Source organism: Sturnus vulgaris, unplaced genomic scaffold (assembly GCF_052056855.1).
Source record: "Sturnus vulgaris isolate bStuVul1 unplaced genomic scaffold, bStuVul1.hap1 Scaffold_183, whole genome shotgun sequence".
In the NCBI taxonomy this organism is placed as follows: domain Eukaryota; kingdom Metazoa; phylum Chordata; class Aves; order Passeriformes; family Sturnidae; genus Sturnus; species Sturnus vulgaris.
This window is the reverse complement of record NW_028276119.1, coordinates 42,501-62,500: the sequence shown is the minus strand read 5'-3', so window position 1 is coordinate 62,500 and position 20,000 is coordinate 42,501.

Below are 20,000 nucleotides of genomic sequence, written 5' to 3'. Positions count from 1 at the left end.
TGTTGCCCTCGGCCTGCCGTTTTACCGGCCGGCCTAATGCTGAGTAGACCTGTTGCCCTCTGCCGGCCGTGTTACCGGCCGGCCTAATGCTGGGTAGACCTGTTGCCCTCGGCCGGCCTTTGGACGTGGCGGCCTAATGCTGGGTAGACCTGTTGCCCTCGGCCGGCCTTTGTACCTGACGGCCGAATGCTGGGTAGACATGTTGCCCTCTGCCGGCCGGCCTAATGCTGGGTAGACCTGTTGCCCTCGGCCGGCCTTTGGACGTGGCGGCCTAATGCTGGGTAGACCTGTTGCCCTCGGCCGGCCTTTGGACGTGGCGGCCGAATGCTGGGTAGACCTGTTGCCCTCGGCCGGCCTTTGGACGTGGCGGCCTAATGCTGGGTAGACCTGTTGCCCTCGGCCGGCCTTTGGACGTGGCGGCCGAATGCTGGGTAGACCTGTTGCCCTCGGCCGGCCTTTGGACGTGGCGGCCTAATGCTGGGTAGACCTGTTGCCCTCGGCCGGCCTTTGTACCTGACGGCCGAATGCTGGGTAGACCTGTTGCCCTCGGCCTGCCGTTTTACCGGCCGGCCTAATGCTGAGTAGACCTGTTGCCCTCTGCCGGCCGTGTTACCGGCCGGCCTAATGCTGGGTAGACCTGTTGCCCTCGGCCGGCCTTTGGACGTGGCGGCCTAATGCTGGGTAGACCTGTTGCCCTCGGCCGGCCTTTGTACCTGACGGCCGAATGCTGGGTAGACCTGTTGCCCTCTGCCGGCCGGCCTAATGCTGAGTAGACCTGTTGCCCTCGGCCGGCCTTTGGACGTGGCGGCCTAATGCTGGGTAGACCTGTTGCCCTCGGCCGGCCTTTGGACGTGGCGGCCGAATGCTGGGTAGACCTGTTGCCCTCGGCCGGCCTTTGGACGTGGCGGCCTAATGCTGGGTAGACCTGTTGCCCTCGGCCGGCCTTTGGACGTGGCGGCCGAATGCTGGGTAGACCTGTTGCCCTCGGCCGGCCTTTGGACGTGGCGGCCTAATGCTGGTTAGACCTGTTGCCCTCGGCCGGCCTTTGTACCTGACGGCCGAATGCTGGGTAGACCTGTTGCCCTCGGCCTGCCGTTTTACCGGCCGGCCTAATGCTGAGTAGACCTGTTGCCCTCTGCCGGCCGGCCTAATGCTGGGTAGACCTGTTGCCCTCGGCCGGCCTTTGGACGTGGCGGCCTAATGCTGGGTAGACCTGTTGCCCTCGGCCGGCCTTTGGACGTGGCGGCCTAATGCTGGGTAGACCTGTTGCCCTCGGCCGGCCTTTGGACGTGGCGGCTTAATGCTGGGTAGACCTGTTGCCCTCGGCCGGCCTTTGTACCTGACGGCCGAATGCTGGGTAGACCTGTTGCCCTCGGCCGGCCTTTGTACGTGGCAGCCTAATGCTGGGTAGACCTGTTGCCCTCGGCCGGCCTTTGTACCTGACGGCCGAATGCTGGGTAGACCTGTTGCCCTCTGCCGGCCGGCCTAATGCTGGGTAGACCTGTTGCCCTCGGCCGGCCTTTGGACGTGGCGGCCTAATGCTGGGTAGACCTGTTGCCCTCGGCCGGCCTTTGGACGTGGCGGCCGAATGCTGGGTAGACCTGTTGCCCTCGGCCGGCCTTTGGACGTGGCGGCCTAATGCTGGGTAGACCTGTTGCCCTCGGCCGGCCTTTGGACGTGGCGGCCTAATGCTGGGTAGACCTGTTGCCCTCGGCCGGCCTTTGGACGTGGCGGCCGAATGCTGGGTAGACCTGTTGCCCTCGGCCGGCCTTTGGACGTGGCGGCCTAATGCTGGGTAGACCTGTTGCCCTCGGCCGGCCTTTGGACGTGGCGGCCTAATGCTGGGTAGACCTGTTGCCCTCGGCCGGCAGTGTTACCGGCCGGCCTAATGCTGGGTAGACCTGTTGCCCTCGGCCCGCCGTGTTACCGGCCAGCCGAATGCTGGGTAGACCTGTTGCCCTCGGCCGGCCTTTGGACGTGGCGGCCTAATGCTGGGTAGACCTGTTGCCCTCTGCCGGCCGTCTTTCCGGCTGGCCTAATGCTGGGTAGACCTGTTGCCCTCGGCCGGCCCTGGTACCGGCCGGCATAATGCTGGGTAGACCTGTTGCCCTCGGCCGGTCTTTGTCTGTGGCCGCCCGCGGCGTGGTAGTCCTGTTACCGTCGGCCGGCCTTGCAGCCCGGCCGCCGCGCGATGGCGCCCCGTCTCTTCCATCGGACGCGCGGCCCCCTTGTCGTCTCTGCAGCGGCGAGCACGCCTTCGGCGGTCGGCCTGCACGTCCGGCATGACCGCGGGCACTGGCAGCCCAGCAGGCAGCCCTGCTCTCGCGTCTTCTTCCCCCCGGCGAAAGGCGGGGCGTGAAGGCGGGCGACTTTCGGTCCCAGCCGTGCCCAGGTGTCCCTGCCGGCTCCGTGCGCCAGCATCCACTGGCGAGCTCCGCCGGCCTCTTCCCCAGCCGCGGCCCCTGTCCGCTCCGCCGTCATGGTGCCGGCACCCCACTTCCCCAAGCGCTCCCCGACAGGAGCAGGCAGCGTTGTCGCGCCCCCTCCCCGTGCTCGAATGGACCGCGGCCCTGCTCCGGGCTTCATTTCTGCAGCGCGCTCGCTCGCTCGCTCGCTCGCGCGCTCCCTCCCTCCCCCCCCCCTCCCCCCTCCCCCCGGCCGCCCACCCGCCGCGCTGCCGCCCTGCCGCAGGCTTGAGCGGCGCCGGGGCGGAGGAGGAAGGAACGCCACCCAAGCAAAAGGCTCCGAGAAAGCTGAACAGAGAGCTTCTTTGGCCAGGGACAGACGGCGCCAATCATCCCGCCGCCATCCCTGCTTGTGCACCAGGCTCTCCGCCTGCCGACCTCGGCATCAGCCTCCCGCCGCCGCCGTGTAAACTGCCCGGTGGGACCGTGGGCGGGGGCAGGAAGAGGCTGAAAGTGCTGCCAGGGAGGCTGATGGCGGAGGGCGGGGTCGCCCCCAACCGACAATGGGCAGGGCCCGAGGCAGTCTGAAAGCGCTGCCAGGGAGGCTGATGGCGGAGGGCGGGGTCGCCCCCAACCGACAATGGGCAGGGCACGAGACCGTCTGAAAGCGCTGCCAGGGAGGCTGAGGGCGGGGGGCGGGGCGCCCCCAACCGACAATGGGCAGGGCCCGAGGCAGTCTGAAAGCGCTGCCAGGGAGGCTAAGGGCGGGGGGCGGGGCGCCCCCAGCCGACAATGGGCAGGGGCCCGAGAGAGTCTGAAAGCGCTGCCAGGGAGGCTGACGGCGGGGGGCAGGGCGCCCCCAGCCGACAATGGGCAGGGGCGGGGAAAGTCTGAAAGCGCTGCATGGGAGGTTGATGGCGGAGGGCGGGCTCGCCCCCAGCGTTAATGGGTGGCTGCGGAAGACGGGGCAGGGACAGGGAGAGGGCAGGCGGCTTCGTGCCGGCCCCGGGCGCCTCGACAGCGAGCCCTCACGGCCCCCCAAACCCGCGCCGAGGCCCCAAGAGCTCTGCAGACCTTCCGCGGAAGAACCGGCCCGAAAGCGGCCACCCGCTTGCCGACGGCGGCGCCGGTCGCCTCGATGCAGCCGCCTCCGTGGGGCGGGAAGGGGCAGGGCGAGTTGTGCCAGGGCGCGGCGGCTTTGGGCCGAGTTTCGCTGCACGTACGTGCTTCCCCTGGCTGTGCTGCGGCCCGTGAGGTTCTGTTTTGTGGGGGGGGGGGGCTCTGTAGGTAGGGTCTCTGGGGGACGGGGGAGGAGGCGTGGGGTAGGGAGGACGCCGTTTGGGGGGGTCAGTGTGTCAGCAGGGCGAGAACCGGGCACAGGCCCTCCGTCAGCTCGGCTGTGGGCCCAAAGGGATCACAAATAAGATTTGGCAAGAGTTTTGTTTTCCGGAAAAGATTTTCTTTCCGAGTAAATAGAAGAGGCAATCATTCAAAAAAGGCAAAGAGGAAATGAAACAAATCAAATCAAATCAAATCAAAACAAAACAAAACAAAACAAAACAAAACGAAATAAAATAAAATAATAAAATGAAATGAAAAGAAATGAAATGAAATGATGAAATAAAATGTTGTCGAAAATATGTCTTGGTCTTGAAATCGATTCTGCCGGGCGGGGCAAGGCTGCTGGAGCACTTGGGCTCCGGAGCGTTAAGAGGCTGTGGGGTTTCCCCGGCTCCGAGATGGTACAAGGATGCCTCGTCTACCCGGATCCGCGAAACGTGGCCCGTCCCGCGGCGGCCAGGTCGACGCGGCTCCGGGGCCGGTGGCGTGGGACCGCCGTCGCCGGCGAAGGCGCAGCGGCGGCGGCCGTGGCCGCGACGACCAGGTCTACACGACTCCGGGAAACTTGGCCGGTCCCGCGGCGGCCAGGTCTACTGGGCTCCGGGATGGGCGGCCGCCGTGGCCGCGGCGACCAGGTCTACCCGCCTCCGGGACCGGCGGCGTGGGTCCGCCGTCGAGGGCGAGGGCGCTGCGACGGCCGCGGCGACCGGGTCTACCTAGCTCCGGTGCGACCCGGGCTGCGTGCAGCATGGCGAAGGTAGACCTGTGGTCCGCATCACGGCGTGGGCAGACCTGGTGTCCGCAGCATGGAGCGGGTAGACATGTTGTCCGCCGCATGGAGTGGGTAGACCTGTTGTCCGCGTAATGGAGTAGTTAGACCTGGTGTCCGCAGCTTGGAGTGGGTAGACCTGTGGTCCGCAGCAAGCCGTGGGTAGACCTGGTGTCCGCAGCATGCCCTGGGTAGACCTGGTGTCCGCAGCTTGGTAGACCTGTTGCCCGTTTCATGGCTGGGTAGACCTGGTGTCCGCAGCAAGCCGTGGGTAGACCTGGTGTCCGCAGCTTGGTAGACCTGTTGCCCGTTTCATGGCTGGGTAGACCTGTTGTCCGCAGCATTGAGTTGGTAGACCTGGTGTCCGCAGCATGCCCTGGGTAGACCTGGTGTCCGCAGCTTGGTAGACCTGTTGCCCGTTTCATGGCTGGGTAGACCTGTTGTCCGCAGCATTGAGTTGGTAGACCTGGTGTCCGCAGCATGCCCTGGGTAGACCTGGTGTCCGCAGCTTGGTAGACCTGTTGCCCGTTTCATGGCTGGGTAGACCTGGTGTCCGCAGCTTGGTAGACCTGTTGCCCGTTTCATGGCTGGGTAGACCTGGTGTCCGCAGCAAGCCGTGAGTAGACCTGTTGCCCGGTTCATGGCTGGGTAGACCTGGTGTCCGCAGCATGCCCTGGGTAGACCTGGTGTCCGCAGCTTGGTAGACCTGTTGCCCGTTTCATGGCTGGGTAGACCTGTTGTCCGCAGCAAGCCGTGAGTAGACCTGTTGCCCGTTTCATGGCTGGGTAGACCTGTTGTCCGCAGCATGCCCTGGGTAGACCTGGTGTCCGCAGCTTGGTAGACCTGTTGCCCGTTTCATGGCTGGGTAGACCTGTTGTCCGCAGCATTGAGTGGGTAGACCTGTTGCCCGTTTCATGGCTGGGTAGACCTGTTGTCCGCAGCAAGCCGTGGGTAGACCTGGTGTCCGCAGCTTGGTAGACCTGTTGCCCGTTTCATGGCTGGGTAGACCTGTTGTCCGCAGCATTGAGTTGGTAGACCTGGTGTCCGCTACATACCCTGGGTAGACCTGGTGTCCGCAGCTTGGTAGACCTGTTGCCCGTTTCATGGCTGGGTAGACCTGGTGTCCGCAGCATTGAGTTGGTAGACCTGGTGTCCGCAGCATGCCCTGGGTAGACCTGGTGTCCGCAGCTTGGTAGACCTGTTGCCCGATTCATGGCTGGGTAGACCTGTTGTCCGCAGCAAGCCGTGAGTAGACCTGTTGCCCGTTTCATGGCTGGGTAGACCTGGCGTCCGCAGCATGCCCTGGGTAGACCTGGTGTCCGCAGCTTGGTAGACCTGTTGCCCGTTTCATGGCTGGGTAGACCTGTTGTCCGCAGCAAGCCGTGGGTAGACCTGGTGTCCGCAGCTTGGTAGACCTGTTGCCCGTTTCATGGCTGGGTAGACCTGGTGTCCGCAGCATTGAGTTGGTAGACCTGGTGTCCGCAGCAAGCCGTGGGTAGACCTGGTGTCCGCAGCTTGGTAGACCTGTTGCCCGTTTCATGGCTGGGTAGACCTGTTGTCCGCAGCATTGAGTTGGTAGACCTGTTGCCCGTTTCATGGCTGGGTAGACCTGGTGTCCGCAGCTTGGTAGACCTGTTGCCCGTTTCATGGCTGGGTAGACCTGGTGTCCGCAGCAAGCCGTGAGTAGACCTGGTGCCCGTTTCATGGCTGGGTAGACCTGTTGTCCGCAGCAAGCCGTGGGTAGACCTGGTGTCCGCAGCTTGGTAGACCTGTTGCCCGATTCATGGCTGGGTAGACCTGTTGTCCGCAGCATTGAGTGGGTAGACCTGGTGTCCGCAGCATGCCCTGGGTAGACCTGGTGTCCGCAGCTTGGTAGACCTGTTGCCCGTTTCATGGCTGGGTAGACCTGGTGTCCGCAGCAAGCCGTGGGTAGACCTGGTGTCCGCAGCATGCCCTGGGTAGACCTGGTGTCCGCAGCTTGGTAGACCTGTTGCCCGTTTCATGGCTGGGTAGACCTGGTGTCCGCAGCATTGAGTTGGTAGACCTGTTGCCCGTTTCATGGCTGGGTAGACCTGGTGTCCGCAGCAAGCCGTGAGTAGACCTGTTGCCCGTTTCATGGCTGGGTAGACCTGGTGTCCGCAGCATGCCCTGGGTAGACCTGGTGTCCGCAGCTTGGTAGACCTGTTGCCCGTTTCATGGCTGGGTAGACCTGTTGTCCGCAGCAAGCCGTGGGTAGACCTGTTGTCCGCAGCATGCCCTGGGTAGACCTGGTGTCCGCAGCTTGGTAGACCTGTTGCCCGTTTCATGGCTGGGTAGACCTGGTGTCCGCAGCAAGCCGTGGGTAGACCTGGTGTCCGCAGCATGCCCTGGGTAGACCTGGTGTCCGCAGCTTGGTAGACCTGTTGCCCGTTTCATGGCTGGGTAGACCTGTTGTCCGCAGCAAGCCGTGAGTAGACCTGTTGCCCGTTTCATGGCTGGGTAGACCTGGTGTCCGCAGCATGCCCTGGGTAGACCTGGTGTCCGCAGCTTGGTAGACCTGTTGCCCGTTTCATGGCTGGGTAGACCTGTTGTCCGCAGCAAGCCGTGGGTAGACCTGGTGTCCGGAGCTTGGTAGACCTGTTGCCCGATTCATGCCTGGGTAGACCTGTTGTCCGCAGCATTGAGTGGGTAGACCTGGTGTCCGCAGCATGCCCTGGGTAGACCTGTTGTCCGCAGCTTGGTAGACCTGTTGCCCGTTTCATGGCTGGGTAGACCTGTTGTCCGCAGCAAGCCGTGAGTAGACCTGTTGCCCGTTTCATGGCTGGGTAGACCTGGTGTCCGCAGCATGCCCTGGGTAGACCTGGTGTCCGCAGCTTGGTAGACCTGTTGCCCGTTTCATGGCTGGGTAGACCTGGTGTCCGCAGCAAGCCGTGGGTAGACCTGGTGTCCGCAGCATGCCCTGGGTAGACCTGGTGTCCGCAGCTTGGTAGACCTGTTGCCCGTTTCATGGCTGGGTAGACCTGTTGTCCGCAGCAAGCCGTGGGTAGACCTGGTGTCCGGAGCTTGGTAGACCTGTTGCCCGATTCATGGCTGGGTAGACCTGTTGTCCGCAGCATTGAGTGGGTAGACCTGGTGTCCGCAGCATGCCCTGGGTAGACCTGGTGTCCGCAGCTTGGTAGACCTGTTGCCCGTTTCATGGCAGGGTAGACCTGTTGTCCGCAGCAAGCCGTGAGTAGACCTGTTGCCCGTTTCATGGCTGGGTAGACCTGGTGTCCGCAGCAAGCCGTGGGTAGACCTGGTGTCCGCAGCTTGGTAGACCTGTTGCCCGTTTCATGGCTGGGTAGACCTGTTGTCCGCAGCAAGCCGTGGGTAGACCTGGTGTCCGCAGCTTGGTAGACCTGTTGCCCGATTCATGCCTGGGTAGACCTGTTGTCCGCAGCATTGAGTGGGTAGACCTGGTGTCCGCAGCATGCCCTGGGTAGACCTGTTGTCCGCAGCTTGGTAGACCTGTTGCCCGTTTCATGGCTGGGTAGACCTGTTGTCCGCAGCAAGCCGTGAGTAGACCTGTTGCCCGTTTCATGGCTGGGTAGACCTGGTGTCCGCAGCATGCCCTGGGTAGACCTGGTGTCGGCAGCTTGGTAGACCTGTTGCCCGTTTCATGGCTGGGTAGACCTGGTGTCCGCAGCAAGCCGTGGGTAGACCTGGTGTCCGCAGCATGCCCTGGGTAGACCTGGTGTCCGCAGCTTGGTAGACCTGTTGCCCGTTTCATGGCTGGGTAGACCTGGTGTCCGCAGCAAGCCGTGGGTAGACCTGGTGTCCGCAGCATGCCCTGGGTAGACCTGGTGTCCGCAGCTTGGTAGACCTGTTGCCCGTTTCATGGCTGGGTAGACCTGTTGTCCGCAGCAAGCCGTGGGTAGACCTGTTGTCCTCAGCATGCCCTGGGTAGACCTGGTGTCCGCAGCTTGGTAGACCTGTTGCCCGTTTCATGCCCTGGGTAGACCTGGTGTCCGCAGCTTGGTAGACCTGTTGCCCGATTCATGCCTGGGTAGACCTGTTGCCCGCAGCATTGAGTTGGTAGACCTGTTGCCCGTTTCATGGCTGGGTAGACCTGGTGTCCGCAGCATTGAGTTGGTAGACCTGGTGTCCGCAGCATGCCCTGGGTAGACCTGGTGTCCGCAGCTTGGTAGACCTGTTGCCCGTTTCATGGCTGGGTAGACCTGTTGTCCGCAGCATTGAGTTGGTAGACCTGGTGTCCGCAGCATGCCCTGGGTAGACCTGGTGTCCGCAGCTTGGTAGACCTGTTGCCCGTTTCATGGCTGGGTAGACCTGGTGTCCGCAGCTTGGTAGACCTGTTGCCTGTTTCATGGCTGGGTAGACCTGGTGTCCGCAGCAAGCCGTGGGTAGACCTGGTGTCCGCAGCATGCCCTGGGTAGACCTGGTGTCCGCAGCTTGGTAGACCTGTTGCCCGTTTCATGGCTGGGTAGACCTGGTGTCCGCAGCAAGCCGTGAGTAGACCTGTTGCCCGTTTCATGGCTGGGTAGACCTGTTGTCCGCAGCATGCCCTGGGTAGACCTGTTGTCCGCAGCTTGGTAGACCTGTTGCCCGTTTCATGGCTGGGTAGACCTGTTGTCCGCAGCAAGCCGTGAGTAGACCTGTTGCCCTTTTCATGGCTGGGTAGACCTGGTGTCCGCAGCATGCCCTGGGTAGACCTGGTGTCCGCAGCTTGGTAGACCTGTTGCCCGTTTCATGGCTGGGTAGACCTGGTGTCCGCAGCAAGCCGTGAGTAGACCTGTTGCCCGGTTCATGGCTGGGTAGACCTGGTGTCCGCAGCATGCCCTGGGTAGACCTGGTGTCCGCAGCTTGGTAGACCTGTTGCCCGTTTCATGGCTGGGTAGACCTGGTGTCCGCAGCTTGGTAGACCTGTTGCCTGTTTCATGGCTGGGTAGACCTGGTGTCCGCAGCAAGCCGTGGGTAGACCTGGTGTCCGCAGCATGCCCTGGGTAGACCTGGTGTCCGCAGCTTGGTAGACCTGTTGCCCGTTTCATGGCTGGGTAGACCTGGTGTCCGCAGCAAGCCGTGAGTAGACCTGTTGCCCGTTTCATGGCTGGGTAGACCTGTTGTCCGCAGCATGCCCTGGGTAGACCTGTTGTCCGCAGCTTGGTAGACCTGTTGCCCGTTTCATGGCTGGGTAGACCTGTTGTCCGCAGCAAGCCGTGAGTAGACCTGTTGCCCTTTTCATGGCTGGGTAGACCTGGTGTCCGCAGCATGCCCTGGGTAGACCTGGTGTCCGCAGCTTGGTAGACCTGTTGCCCGTTTCATGGCTGGGTAGACCTGGTGTCCGCAGCAAGCCGTGAGTAGACCTGTTGCCCGGTTCATGGCTGGGTAGACCTGGTGTCCGCAGCATGCCCTGGGTAGACCTGGTGTCCGCAGCTTGGTAGACCTGTTGCCCGTTTCATGGCTGGGTAGACCTGTTGTCCGCAGCAAGCCGTGAGTAGACCTGTTGCCCGTTTCATGGCTGGGTAGACCTGTTGTCCGCAGCATGCCCTGGGTAGACCTGGTGTCCGCAGCTTGGTAGACCTGTTGCCCGTTTCATGGCTGGGTAGACCTGTTGTCCGCAGCATTGAGTGGGTAGACCTGTTGCCCGTTTCATGGCTGGGTAGACCTGTTGTCCGCAGCAAGCCGTGGGTAGACCTGGTGTCCGCAGCTTGGTAGACCTGTTGCCCGTTTCATGGCTGGGTAGACCTGTTGTCCGCAGCATTGAGTTGGTAGACCTGGTGTCCGCTACATACCCTGGGTAGACCTGGTGTCCGCAGCTTGGTAGACCTGTTGCCCGTTTCATGGCTGGGTAGACCTGGTGTCCGCAGCATTGAGTTGGTAGACCTGGTGTCCGCAGCATGCCCTGGGTAGACCTGGTGTCCGCAGCTTGGTAGACCTGTTGCCCGATTCATGGCTGGGTAGACCTGTTGTCCGCAGCAAGCCGTGAGTAGACCTGTTGCCCGTTTCATGGCTGGGTAGACCTGGCGTCCGCAGCATGCCCTGGGTAGACCTGGTGTCCGCAGCTTGGTAGACCTGTTGCCCGTTTCATGGCTGGGTAGACCTGTTGTCCGCAGCAAGCCGTGGGTAGACCTGGTGTCCGCAGCTTGGTAGACCTGTTGCCCGTTTCATGGCTGGGTAGACCTGGTGTCCGCAGCATTGAGTTGGTAGACCTGGTGTCCGCAGCAAGCCGTGGGTAGACCTGGTGTCCGCAGCTTGGTAGACCTGTTGCCCGTTTCATGGCTGGGTAGACCTGTTGTCCGCAGCATTGAGTTGGTAGACCTGTTGCCCGTTTCATGGCTGGGTAGACCTGGTGTCCGCAGCTTGGTAGACCTGTTGCCCGTTTCATGGCTGGGTAGACCTGGTGTCCGCAGCAAGCCGTGAGTAGACCTGGTGCCCGTTTCATGGCTGGGTAGACCTGTTGTCCGCAGCAAGCCGTGGGTAGACCTGGTGTCCGCAGCTTGGTAGACCTGTTGCCCGATTCATGGCTGGGTAGACCTGTTGTCCGCAGCATTGAGTGGGTAGACCTGGTGTCCGCAGCATGCCCTGGGTAGACCTGGTGTCCGCAGCTTGGTAGACCTGTTGCCCGTTTCATGGCTGGGTAGACCTGGTGTCCGCAGCAAGCCGTGGGTAGACCTGGTGTCCGCAGCATGCCCTGGGTAGACCTGGTGTCCGCAGCTTGGTAGACCTGTTGCCCGTTTCATGGCTGGGTAGACCTGGTGTCCGCAGCATTGAGTTGGTAGACCTGTTGCCCGTTTCATGGCTGGGTAGACCTGGTGTCCGCAGCAAGCCGTGAGTAGACCTGTTGCCCGTTTCATGGCTGGGTAGACCTGGTGTCCGCAGCATGCCCTGGGTAGACCTGGTGTCCGCAGCTTGGTAGACCTGTTGCCCGTTTCATGGCTGGGTAGACCTGTTGTCCGCAGCAAGCCGTGGGTAGACCTGTTGTCCGCAGCATGCCCTGGGTAGACCTGGTGTCCGCAGCTTGGTAGACCTGTTGCCCGTTTCATGGCTGGGTAGACCTGGTGTCCGCAGCAAGCCGTGGGTAGACCTGGTGTCCGCAGCATGCCCTGGGTAGACCTGGTGTCCGCAGCTTGGTAGACCTGTTGCCCGTTTCATGGCTGGGTAGACCTGTTGTCCGCAGCAAGCCGTGAGTAGACCTGTTGCCCGTTTCATGGCTGGGTAGACCTGGTGTCCGCAGCATGCCCTGGGTAGACCTGGTGTCCGCAGCTTGGTAGACCTGTTGCCCGTTTCATGGCTGGGTAGACCTGTTGTCCGCAGCAAGCCGTGGGTAGACCTGGTGTCCGGAGCTTGGTAGACCTGTTGCCCGATTCATGCCTGGGTAGACCTGTTGTCCGCAGCATTGAGTGGGTAGACCTGGTGTCCGCAGCATGCCCTGGGTAGACCTGTTGTCCGCAGCTTGGTAGACCTGTTGCCCGTTTCATGGCTGGGTAGACCTGTTGTCCGCAGCAAGCCGTGAGTAGACCTGTTGCCCGTTTCATGGCTGGGTAGACCTGGTGTCCGCAGCATGCCCTGGGTAGACCTGGTGTCCGCAGCTTGGTAGACCTGTTGCCCGTTTCATGGCTGGGTAGACCTGGTGTCCGCAGCAAGCCGTGGGTAGACCTGGTGTCCGCAGCATGCCCTGGGTAGACCTGGTGTCCGCAGCTTGGTAGACCTGTTGCCCGTTTCATGGCTGGGTAGACCTGTTGTCCGCAGCAAGCCGTGGGTAGACCTGGTGTCCGGAGCTTGGTAGACCTGTTGCCCGATTCATGGCTGGGTAGACCTGTTGTCCGCAGCATTGAGTGGGTAGACCTGGTGTCCGCAGCATGCCCTGGGTAGACCTGGTGTCCGCAGCTTGGTAGACCTGTTGCCCGTTTCATGGCAGGGTAGACCTGTTGTCCGCAGCAAGCCGTGAGTAGACCTGTTGCCCGTTTCATGGCTGGGTAGACCTGGTGTCCGCAGCAAGCCGTGGGTAGACCTGGTGTCCGCAGCTTGGTAGACCTGTTGCCCGTTTCATGGCTGGGTAGACCTGTTGTCCGCAGCAAGCCGTGGGTAGACCTGGTGTCCGCAGCTTGGTAGACCTGTTGCCCGATTCATGCCTGGGTAGACCTGTTGTCCGCAGCATTGAGTGGGTAGACCTGGTGTCCGCAGCATGCCCTGGGTAGACCTGTTGTCCGCAGCTTGGTAGACCTGTTGCCCGTTTCATGGCTGGGTAGACCTGTTGTCCGCAGCAAGCCGTGAGTAGACCTGTTGCCCGTTTCATGGCTGGGTAGACCTGGTGTCCGCAGCATGCCCTGGGTAGACCTGGTGTCGGCAGCTTGGTAGACCTGTTGCCCGTTTCATGGCTGGGTAGACCTGGTGTCCGCAGCAAGCCGTGGGTAGACCTGGTGTCCGCAGCATGCCCTGGGTAGACCTGGTGTCCGCAGCTTGGTAGACCTGTTGCCCGTTTCATGGCTGGGTAGACCTGGTGTCCGCAGCAAGCCGTGGGTAGACCTGGTGTCCGCAGCATGCCCTGGGTAGACCTGGTGTCCGCAGCTTGGTAGACCTGTTGCCCGTTTCATGGCTGGGTAGACCTGTTGTCCGCAGCAAGCCGTGGGTAGACCTGTTGTCCTCAGCATGCCCTGGGTAGACCTGGTGTCCGCAGCTTGGTAGACCTGTTGCCCGTTTCATGCCCTGGGTAGACCTGGTGTCCGCAGCTTGGTAGACCTGTTGCCCGATTCATGCCTGGGTAGACCTGTTGCCCGCAGCATTGAGTTGGTAGACCTGTTGCCCGTTTCATGGCTGGGTAGACCTGGTGTCCGCAGCATTGAGTTGGTAGACCTGGTGTCCGCAGCATGCCCTGGGTAGACCTGGTGTCCGCAGCTTGGTAGACCTGTTGCCCGTTTCATGGCTGGGTAGACCTGTTGTCCGCAGCATTGAGTTGGTAGACCTGGTGTCCGCAGCATGCCCTGGGTAGACCTGGTGTCCGCAGCTTGGTAGACCTGTTGCCCGTTTCATGGCTGGGTAGACCTGGTGTCCGCAGCTTGGTAGACCTGTTGCCTGTTTCATGGCTGGGTAGACCTGGTGTCCGCAGCAAGCCGTGGGTAGACCTGGTGTCCGCAGCATGCCCTGGGTAGACCTGGTGTCCGCAGCTTGGTAGACCTGTTGCCCGTTTCATGGCTGGGTAGACCTGGTGTCCGCAGCAAGCCGTGAGTAGACCTGTTGCCCGTTTCATGGCTGGGTAGACCTGTTGTCCGCAGCATGCCCTGGGTAGACCTGTTGTCCGCAGCTTGGTAGACCTGTTGCCCGTTTCATGGCTGGGTAGACCTGTTGTCCGCAGCAAGCCGTGAGTAGACCTGTTGCCCTTTTCATGGCTGGGTAGACCTGGTGTCCGCAGCATGCCCTGGGTAGACCTGGTGTCCGCAGCTTGGTAGACCTGTTGCCCGTTTCATGGCTGGGTAGACCTGTTGTCCGCAGCAAGCCGTGAGTAGACCTGTTGCCCGTTTCATGGCTGGGTAGACCTGGTGTCCGCAGCATGCCCTGGGTAGACCTGGTGTCCGCAGCTTGGTAGACCTGTTGCCCGTTTCATGGCTGGGTAGACCTGTTGTCCGCAGCATTGAGTGGGTAGACCTGTTGCCCGTTTCATGGCTGGGTAGACCTGTTGTCCGCAGCAAGCCGTGGGTAGACCTGGTGTCCGGAGCTTGGTAGACCTGTTGCCCGTTTCATGGCTGGGTAGACCTGGTGTCCGCAGCTTGGTAGACCTGTTGCCCGTTTCATGGCTGGGTAGACCTGTTGTCCGCAGCAAGCCGTGGGTAGACCTGGTGTCCGGAGCTTGGTAGACCTGTTGCCCGATTCATGCCTGGGTAGACCTGTTGTCCGCAGCATTGAGTGGGTAGACCTGGTGTCCGCAGCATGCCCTGGGTAGACCTGTTGTCCGCAGCTTGGTAGACCTGTTGCCCGTTTCATGGCTGGGTAGACCTGTTGTCCGCAGCAAGCCGTGAGTAGACCTGTTGCCCGTTTCATGGCTGGGTAGACCTGGTGTCCGCAGCATGCCCTGGGTAGACCTGGTGTCCGCAGCTTGGTAGACCTGTTGCCCGTTTCATGGCTGGGTAGACCTGTTGTCCGCAGCATTGAGTGGGTAGACCTGTTGCCCGTTTCATGGCTGGGTAGACCTGTTGTCCGCAGCAAGCCGTGGGTAGACCTGGTGTCCGGAGCTTGGTAGACCTGTTGCCCGATTCATGCCTGGGTAGACCTGTTGTCCGCAGCATTGAGTGGGTAGACCTGGTGTCCGCAGCATGCCCTGGGTAGACCTGGTGTCCGCAGCTTGGTAGACCTGTTGCCCGTTTCATGGCTGGGTAGACCTGGTGTCCGCAGCAAGCCGTGAGTAGACCTGTTGCCCGTTTCATGGCTGGGTAGACCTGGTGTCCGCAGCAAGCCGTGGGTAGACCTGGTGTCCGCAGCATGCCCTGGGTAGACCTGGTGTCCGCAGCTTGGTAGACCTGTTGCCCGTTTCATGGCTGGGTAGACCTGGTGTCCGCAGCAAGCCGTGGGTAGACCTGGTGTCCGCAGCATGCCCTGGGTAGACCTGGTGTCCGCAGCTTGGTAGACCTGTTGCCCGTTTCATGGCTGGGTAGACCTGTTGTCCGCAGCAAGCCGTGGGTAGACCTGGTGTCCTCAGCATGCCCTGGGTAGACCTGGTGTCCGCAGCTTGGTAGACCTGTTGCCCGTTTCATGCCCTGGGTAGACCTGGTGTCCGCAGCTTGGTAGACCTGTTGCCCGATTCATGCCTGGGTAGACCTGTTGCCCGCAGCATTGAGTTGGTAGACCTGTTGCCCGTTTCATGGCTGGGTAGACCTGGTGTCCGCAGCATTGAGTTGGTAGACCTGGTGTCCGCAGCATGCCCTGGGTAGACCTGGTGTCCGCAGCTTGGTAGACCTGTTGCCCGTTTCATGGCTGGGTAGACCTGGTGTCCGCAGCATTGAGTTGGTAGACCTGGTGTCCGCAGCATGCCCTGGGTAGACCTGGTGTCCGCAGCTTGGTAGACCTGTTGCCCGTTTCATGGCTGGGTAGACCTGGTGTCCGCAGCTAGGTAGACCTGTTGCCTGTTTCATGGCTGGGTAGACCTGGTGTCCGCAGCAAGCCGTGGGTAGACCTGGTGTCCGCAGCATGCCCTGGGTAGACCTGGTGTCCGCAGCTTGGTAGACCTGTTGCCCGTTTCATGGCTGGGTAGACCTGTTGTCCGCAGCAAGCCGTGAGTAGACCTGTTGCCCGTTTCATGGCTGGGTAGACCTGGTGTCCGCAGCATGCCCTGGGTAGACCTGGTGTCCGCAGCTTGGTAGACCTGTTGCCCGTTTCATGGCTGGGTAGACCTGTTGTCCGCAGCAAGCCGTGGGTAGACCTGGTGTCCGCAGCATGCCCTGGGTAGACCTGGTGTCCGCAGCCTGGTAGACCTGTTGCCCGTTTCATGGCTGGGTAGACCTGGTGTCCGCAGCAAGCCGTGGGTAGACCTGGTGTCCGCAGCATGCCCTGGGTAGACCTGGTGTCCGCAGCTTGGTAGACCTGTTGCCCGTTTCATGGCTGGGTAGACCTGGTGTCCGCAGCAAGCCGTGAGTAGACCTGTTGCCCGTTTCATGGCTGGGTAGACCTGTTGTCCGCAGCATGCCCTGGGTAGACCTGTTGTCCGCAGCTTGGTAGACCTGTTGCCCGTTTCATGGCTGGGTAGACCTGGTGTCCGCAGCATGCCCTGGGTAGACCTGGTGTCCGCAGCTTGGTAGACCTGTTGCCCGTTTCATGGCTGGGTAGACCTGGTGTCCGCAGCAAGCCGTGGGTAGACCTGGTGTCCGCAGCTTGGTAGACCTGTTGCCCGATTCATGCCTGGGTAGACCTGTTGTCCGCAGCAAGCCGTGGGTAGACCTGGTGTCCGCAGCTTGGTAGACCTGTTGCCCGTTTCATGGCTGGGTAGACCTGTTGTCCGCAGCATTGAGTTGGTAGACCTGTTGCCCGTTTCATGGCTGGGTAGACCTGGTGTCCGCAGCATTGAGTGAGTAGACCTGTTGCCCGTTTCATGGCTGGGTAGACCTGGTGTCCGCAGCTTGGTAGACCTGTTGCCCGTTTCATGGCTGGGTAGACCTGTTGTCCGCAGCAAGCCGTGGGTAGACCTGGTGTCCGCAGCTTGGTAGACCTGTTGCCCGTTTCATGGCTGGGTAGACCTGTTGTCCGCAGCATTGAGTTGGTAGACCTGTTGTCCGCAGCAAGCCGTGGGTAGACCTGGTGTCCGCAGCATGCCCTGGGTAGACCTGGTGTCCGCAGCTTGGTAGACCTGTTGCCCGATTCATGCCTGGGTAGACCTGTTGTCCGCAGCAAGCCGTGGGTAGACCTGGTGTCCGCAGCATGCCCTGGGTAGACCTGGTGTCCGCAGCTTGGTAGACCTGTTGCCCGTTTCATGGCTGGGTAGACCTGGTGTCCGCAGCAAGCCGTGAGTAGACCTGTTGCCCGATTCATGCCTGGGTAGACCTGTTGTCCGCAGCAAGCCGTGGGTAGACCTGGTGTCCGCAGCTTGGTAGACCTGTTGCCCGTTTCATGGCTGGGTAGACCTGGTGTCCGCAGCAAGCCGTGAGTAGACCTGTTGCCCGTTTCATGGCTGGGTAGACCTGGTGTCCGCAGCATGCCCTGGGTAGACCTGGTGTCCGCAGCTTGGTAGACCTGTTGCCCGTTTCATGGCTGGGTAGACCTGTTGTCCGCAGCAAGCCGTGGGTAGACCTGGTGTCCGGAGCTTGGTAGACCTGTTGCCCGATTCATGCCTGGGTAGACCTGTTGTCCGCAGCAAGCCGTGGGTAGACCTGGTGTCCGCAGCATGCCCTGGGTAGACCTGGTGTCCGCAGCTTGGTAGACCTGTTGCCCGTTTCATGGCTGGGTAGACCTGTTGTCCGCAGCAAGCCGTGGGTAGACCTGGTGTCCGGAGCTTGGTAGACCTGTTGCCCGATTCATGCCTGGGTAGACCTGTTGTCCGCAGCATTGAGTGGGTAGACCTGGTGTCCGCAGCATGCCCTGGGTAGACCTGTTGTCCGCAGCTTGGTAGACCTGTTGCCCGTTTCATGGCTGGGTAGACCTGTTGTCCGCAGCAAGCCGTGAGTAGACCTGTTGCCCGTTTCATGGCTGGGTAGACCTGGTGTCCGCAGCATGCCCTGGGTAGACCTGGTGTCCGCAGCTTGGTAGACCTGTTGCCCGTTTCATGGCTGGGTAGACCTGGTGTCCGCAGCAAGCCGTGGGTAGACCTGGTGTCCGCAGCATGCCCTGGGTAGACCTGGTGTCCGCAGCTTGGTAGACCTGTTGCCCGTTTCATGGCTGGGTAGACCTGGTGTCCGCAGCAAGCCGTGGGTAGACCTGGTGTCCGCAGCATGCCCTGGGTAGACCTGGTGTCCGCAGCTTGGTAGACCTGTTGCCCGTTTCATGGCTGGGTAGACCTGGTGTCCGCAGCAAGCCGTGGGTAGACCTGGTGTCCGCAGCATGCCCTGGGTAGACCTGGTGTCCGCAGCTTGGTAGACCTGTTGCCCGTTTCATGCCCTGGGTAGACCTGGTGTCCGCAGCTGGGTAGACCTGTTGTCCGCAGCAAGCCGTGGGTAGACCTGTTGTCCGCAGCATGCCCTGGGTAGACCTGGTGTCCGCAGCTTGGTAGACCTGTTGCCCGTTTCATGGCTGGGTAGACCTGTTGTCCGCAGCAAGCCGTCGGTAGACCTGTTGCCCGTTTCATGGCTGGTAGACCTGTTGTCCGCCGCCGGCCTGGAAGTACTCCAAGGGGTCGCTGTTTCTCGCTGCCTCCGGCTATGTCATCGTAGAAGGCGGCGTGCGCCACTGCGCCCCCTCGGTCACGTACATCGGTTCTCTTTCCGGCCTCCGCCGCTTCGGGCCCATCTGTCCGTATTATGGGAACGAGGTGACGGGCCGTATCCCCACAGGCTGTTGCCGTGCCTGTGTCCGTGGCGGAGAAGGGCGGACGCGCGTGCGGTCGCCAGGGCCAGAAGAACACCGCCGATGTCGGGGCGAGTCGCGTGGCTTCGTCCGGCTTCCCGTCTTACCCAGTTCGACTGGGACAGGTTAGCCCAGAGAGAGAGACCGATGCGATCCGAGAGCCGCTCCCCGGCCCAGGCGAGGCTGCGTGCTCAGTCGGGGGAGAAGCGAGAAAGCCCCCAGAGAGACCGATGCGATCCGAGAGCCGCTCCCCGGCCCAGGCCGAGGCTGCGTGTTCAGTCCGGGGGAGAAGCGAGAAAGCCCCCAGAGAGAGCGATGCGATCCGAGAGCCACCGCGCTCCCCCGGCCCAGGCGAGGCTGCGTTGTTCCAGGCGGGGGAGAAGCGAGAAAAAGGCCCAGAGAGAGGGCGAGAAAGCCGCGAGTGTGTCCCGCTCCGGCCCGGCTGCTGCCGGTTTCGTGACAACGGGGAGCCGGGCGCCTGCTCGCTCCCCCGGGGATGGTGGCGGGCGAGGCGGCGGCGCCTCGCCCCTTTTCTGCCCGGCCTTAAGCCGGGGCCCCGCCCGCTCGCCGGGTGCGGCATTTCTTCGGCTGTCGGTCCCGGTGCACGCTGGTGGCCGGCAGCCGGGGCTGGATTTCTGTGGGGCCGGCCCGGGGTTGTGTTGAGCCTGCCCGGGCTTTCCCTGGCCCCCCTCCCCGAGAGCCCCCCGGGCGTGGCTCGCTTGGCCGAGGTTGGCTGCGCCTCGTTTCCCGCTCCCGACCTGTGTTGCCAGAGTTGTGTCCGTATCGAAAGGGCAGCGGGGGACATGCAGTGGGGCGTGTTGCCTCGCCTCTCGGCTTCGCTTGCTTGCCTGCGAAGGGGGGCTCGGTGACGGGAGTGTCCGGCCCTGCCGTGTGTTGTTGAAGTCGTCCCCCTTCCTCGGCCCTAAGCCGGGGACCCGCGTGTAGCGGGCAGAATTTTTCCGGGGCGGCGGTCGGCCGCGGTGGCCGGCCGTGTCCCCCCCCCCAGGACGGACCCCGCAACCCAACAGAGAGCGAGCGAGCGAGTGAGCCCCCGAGAGTGTGTCGTGGGCGGGGCGGCGGCGCCTCGCCCTTTCTCGGTATCGGCCGGGCGCGATCGAGGCACCGTGCCGGGGCGGCCCGTGGTGTCTGGCCTGCCCCGGCTGCCGTGGTTGCCGTTGCCGGCGGGGGCTGGGTTTTGCGAGCGGCTCCGTTCTTTTTTATTAAAGCGTGCCCGGTGTGCGGGGCAGTGTGGGGGTGCCCGCCCGGCCTCCGTTCTTTTTCTCTCGCGGCCCTAAGCCGCGGCACCGAGAAGCGCGCGCTGACGAAGGGTCACGGGCCGCCACCGAAGCGAAAGCGAAAGGCGAGAGAGAAGGGCTGGCTGTGTTGGCGAGTGAGAAAAGAGACCGTATGTCCGGTGGTTGGAGGGGTTTTACGGGAGGAGTTGAGAGGCGCGTTCTCGCCCCCACCCCTGGCTCGTGACCCCCGTGGCTAGCACGGGTCGTGCGACGCATGGCGTGCTTTTTTTTTAG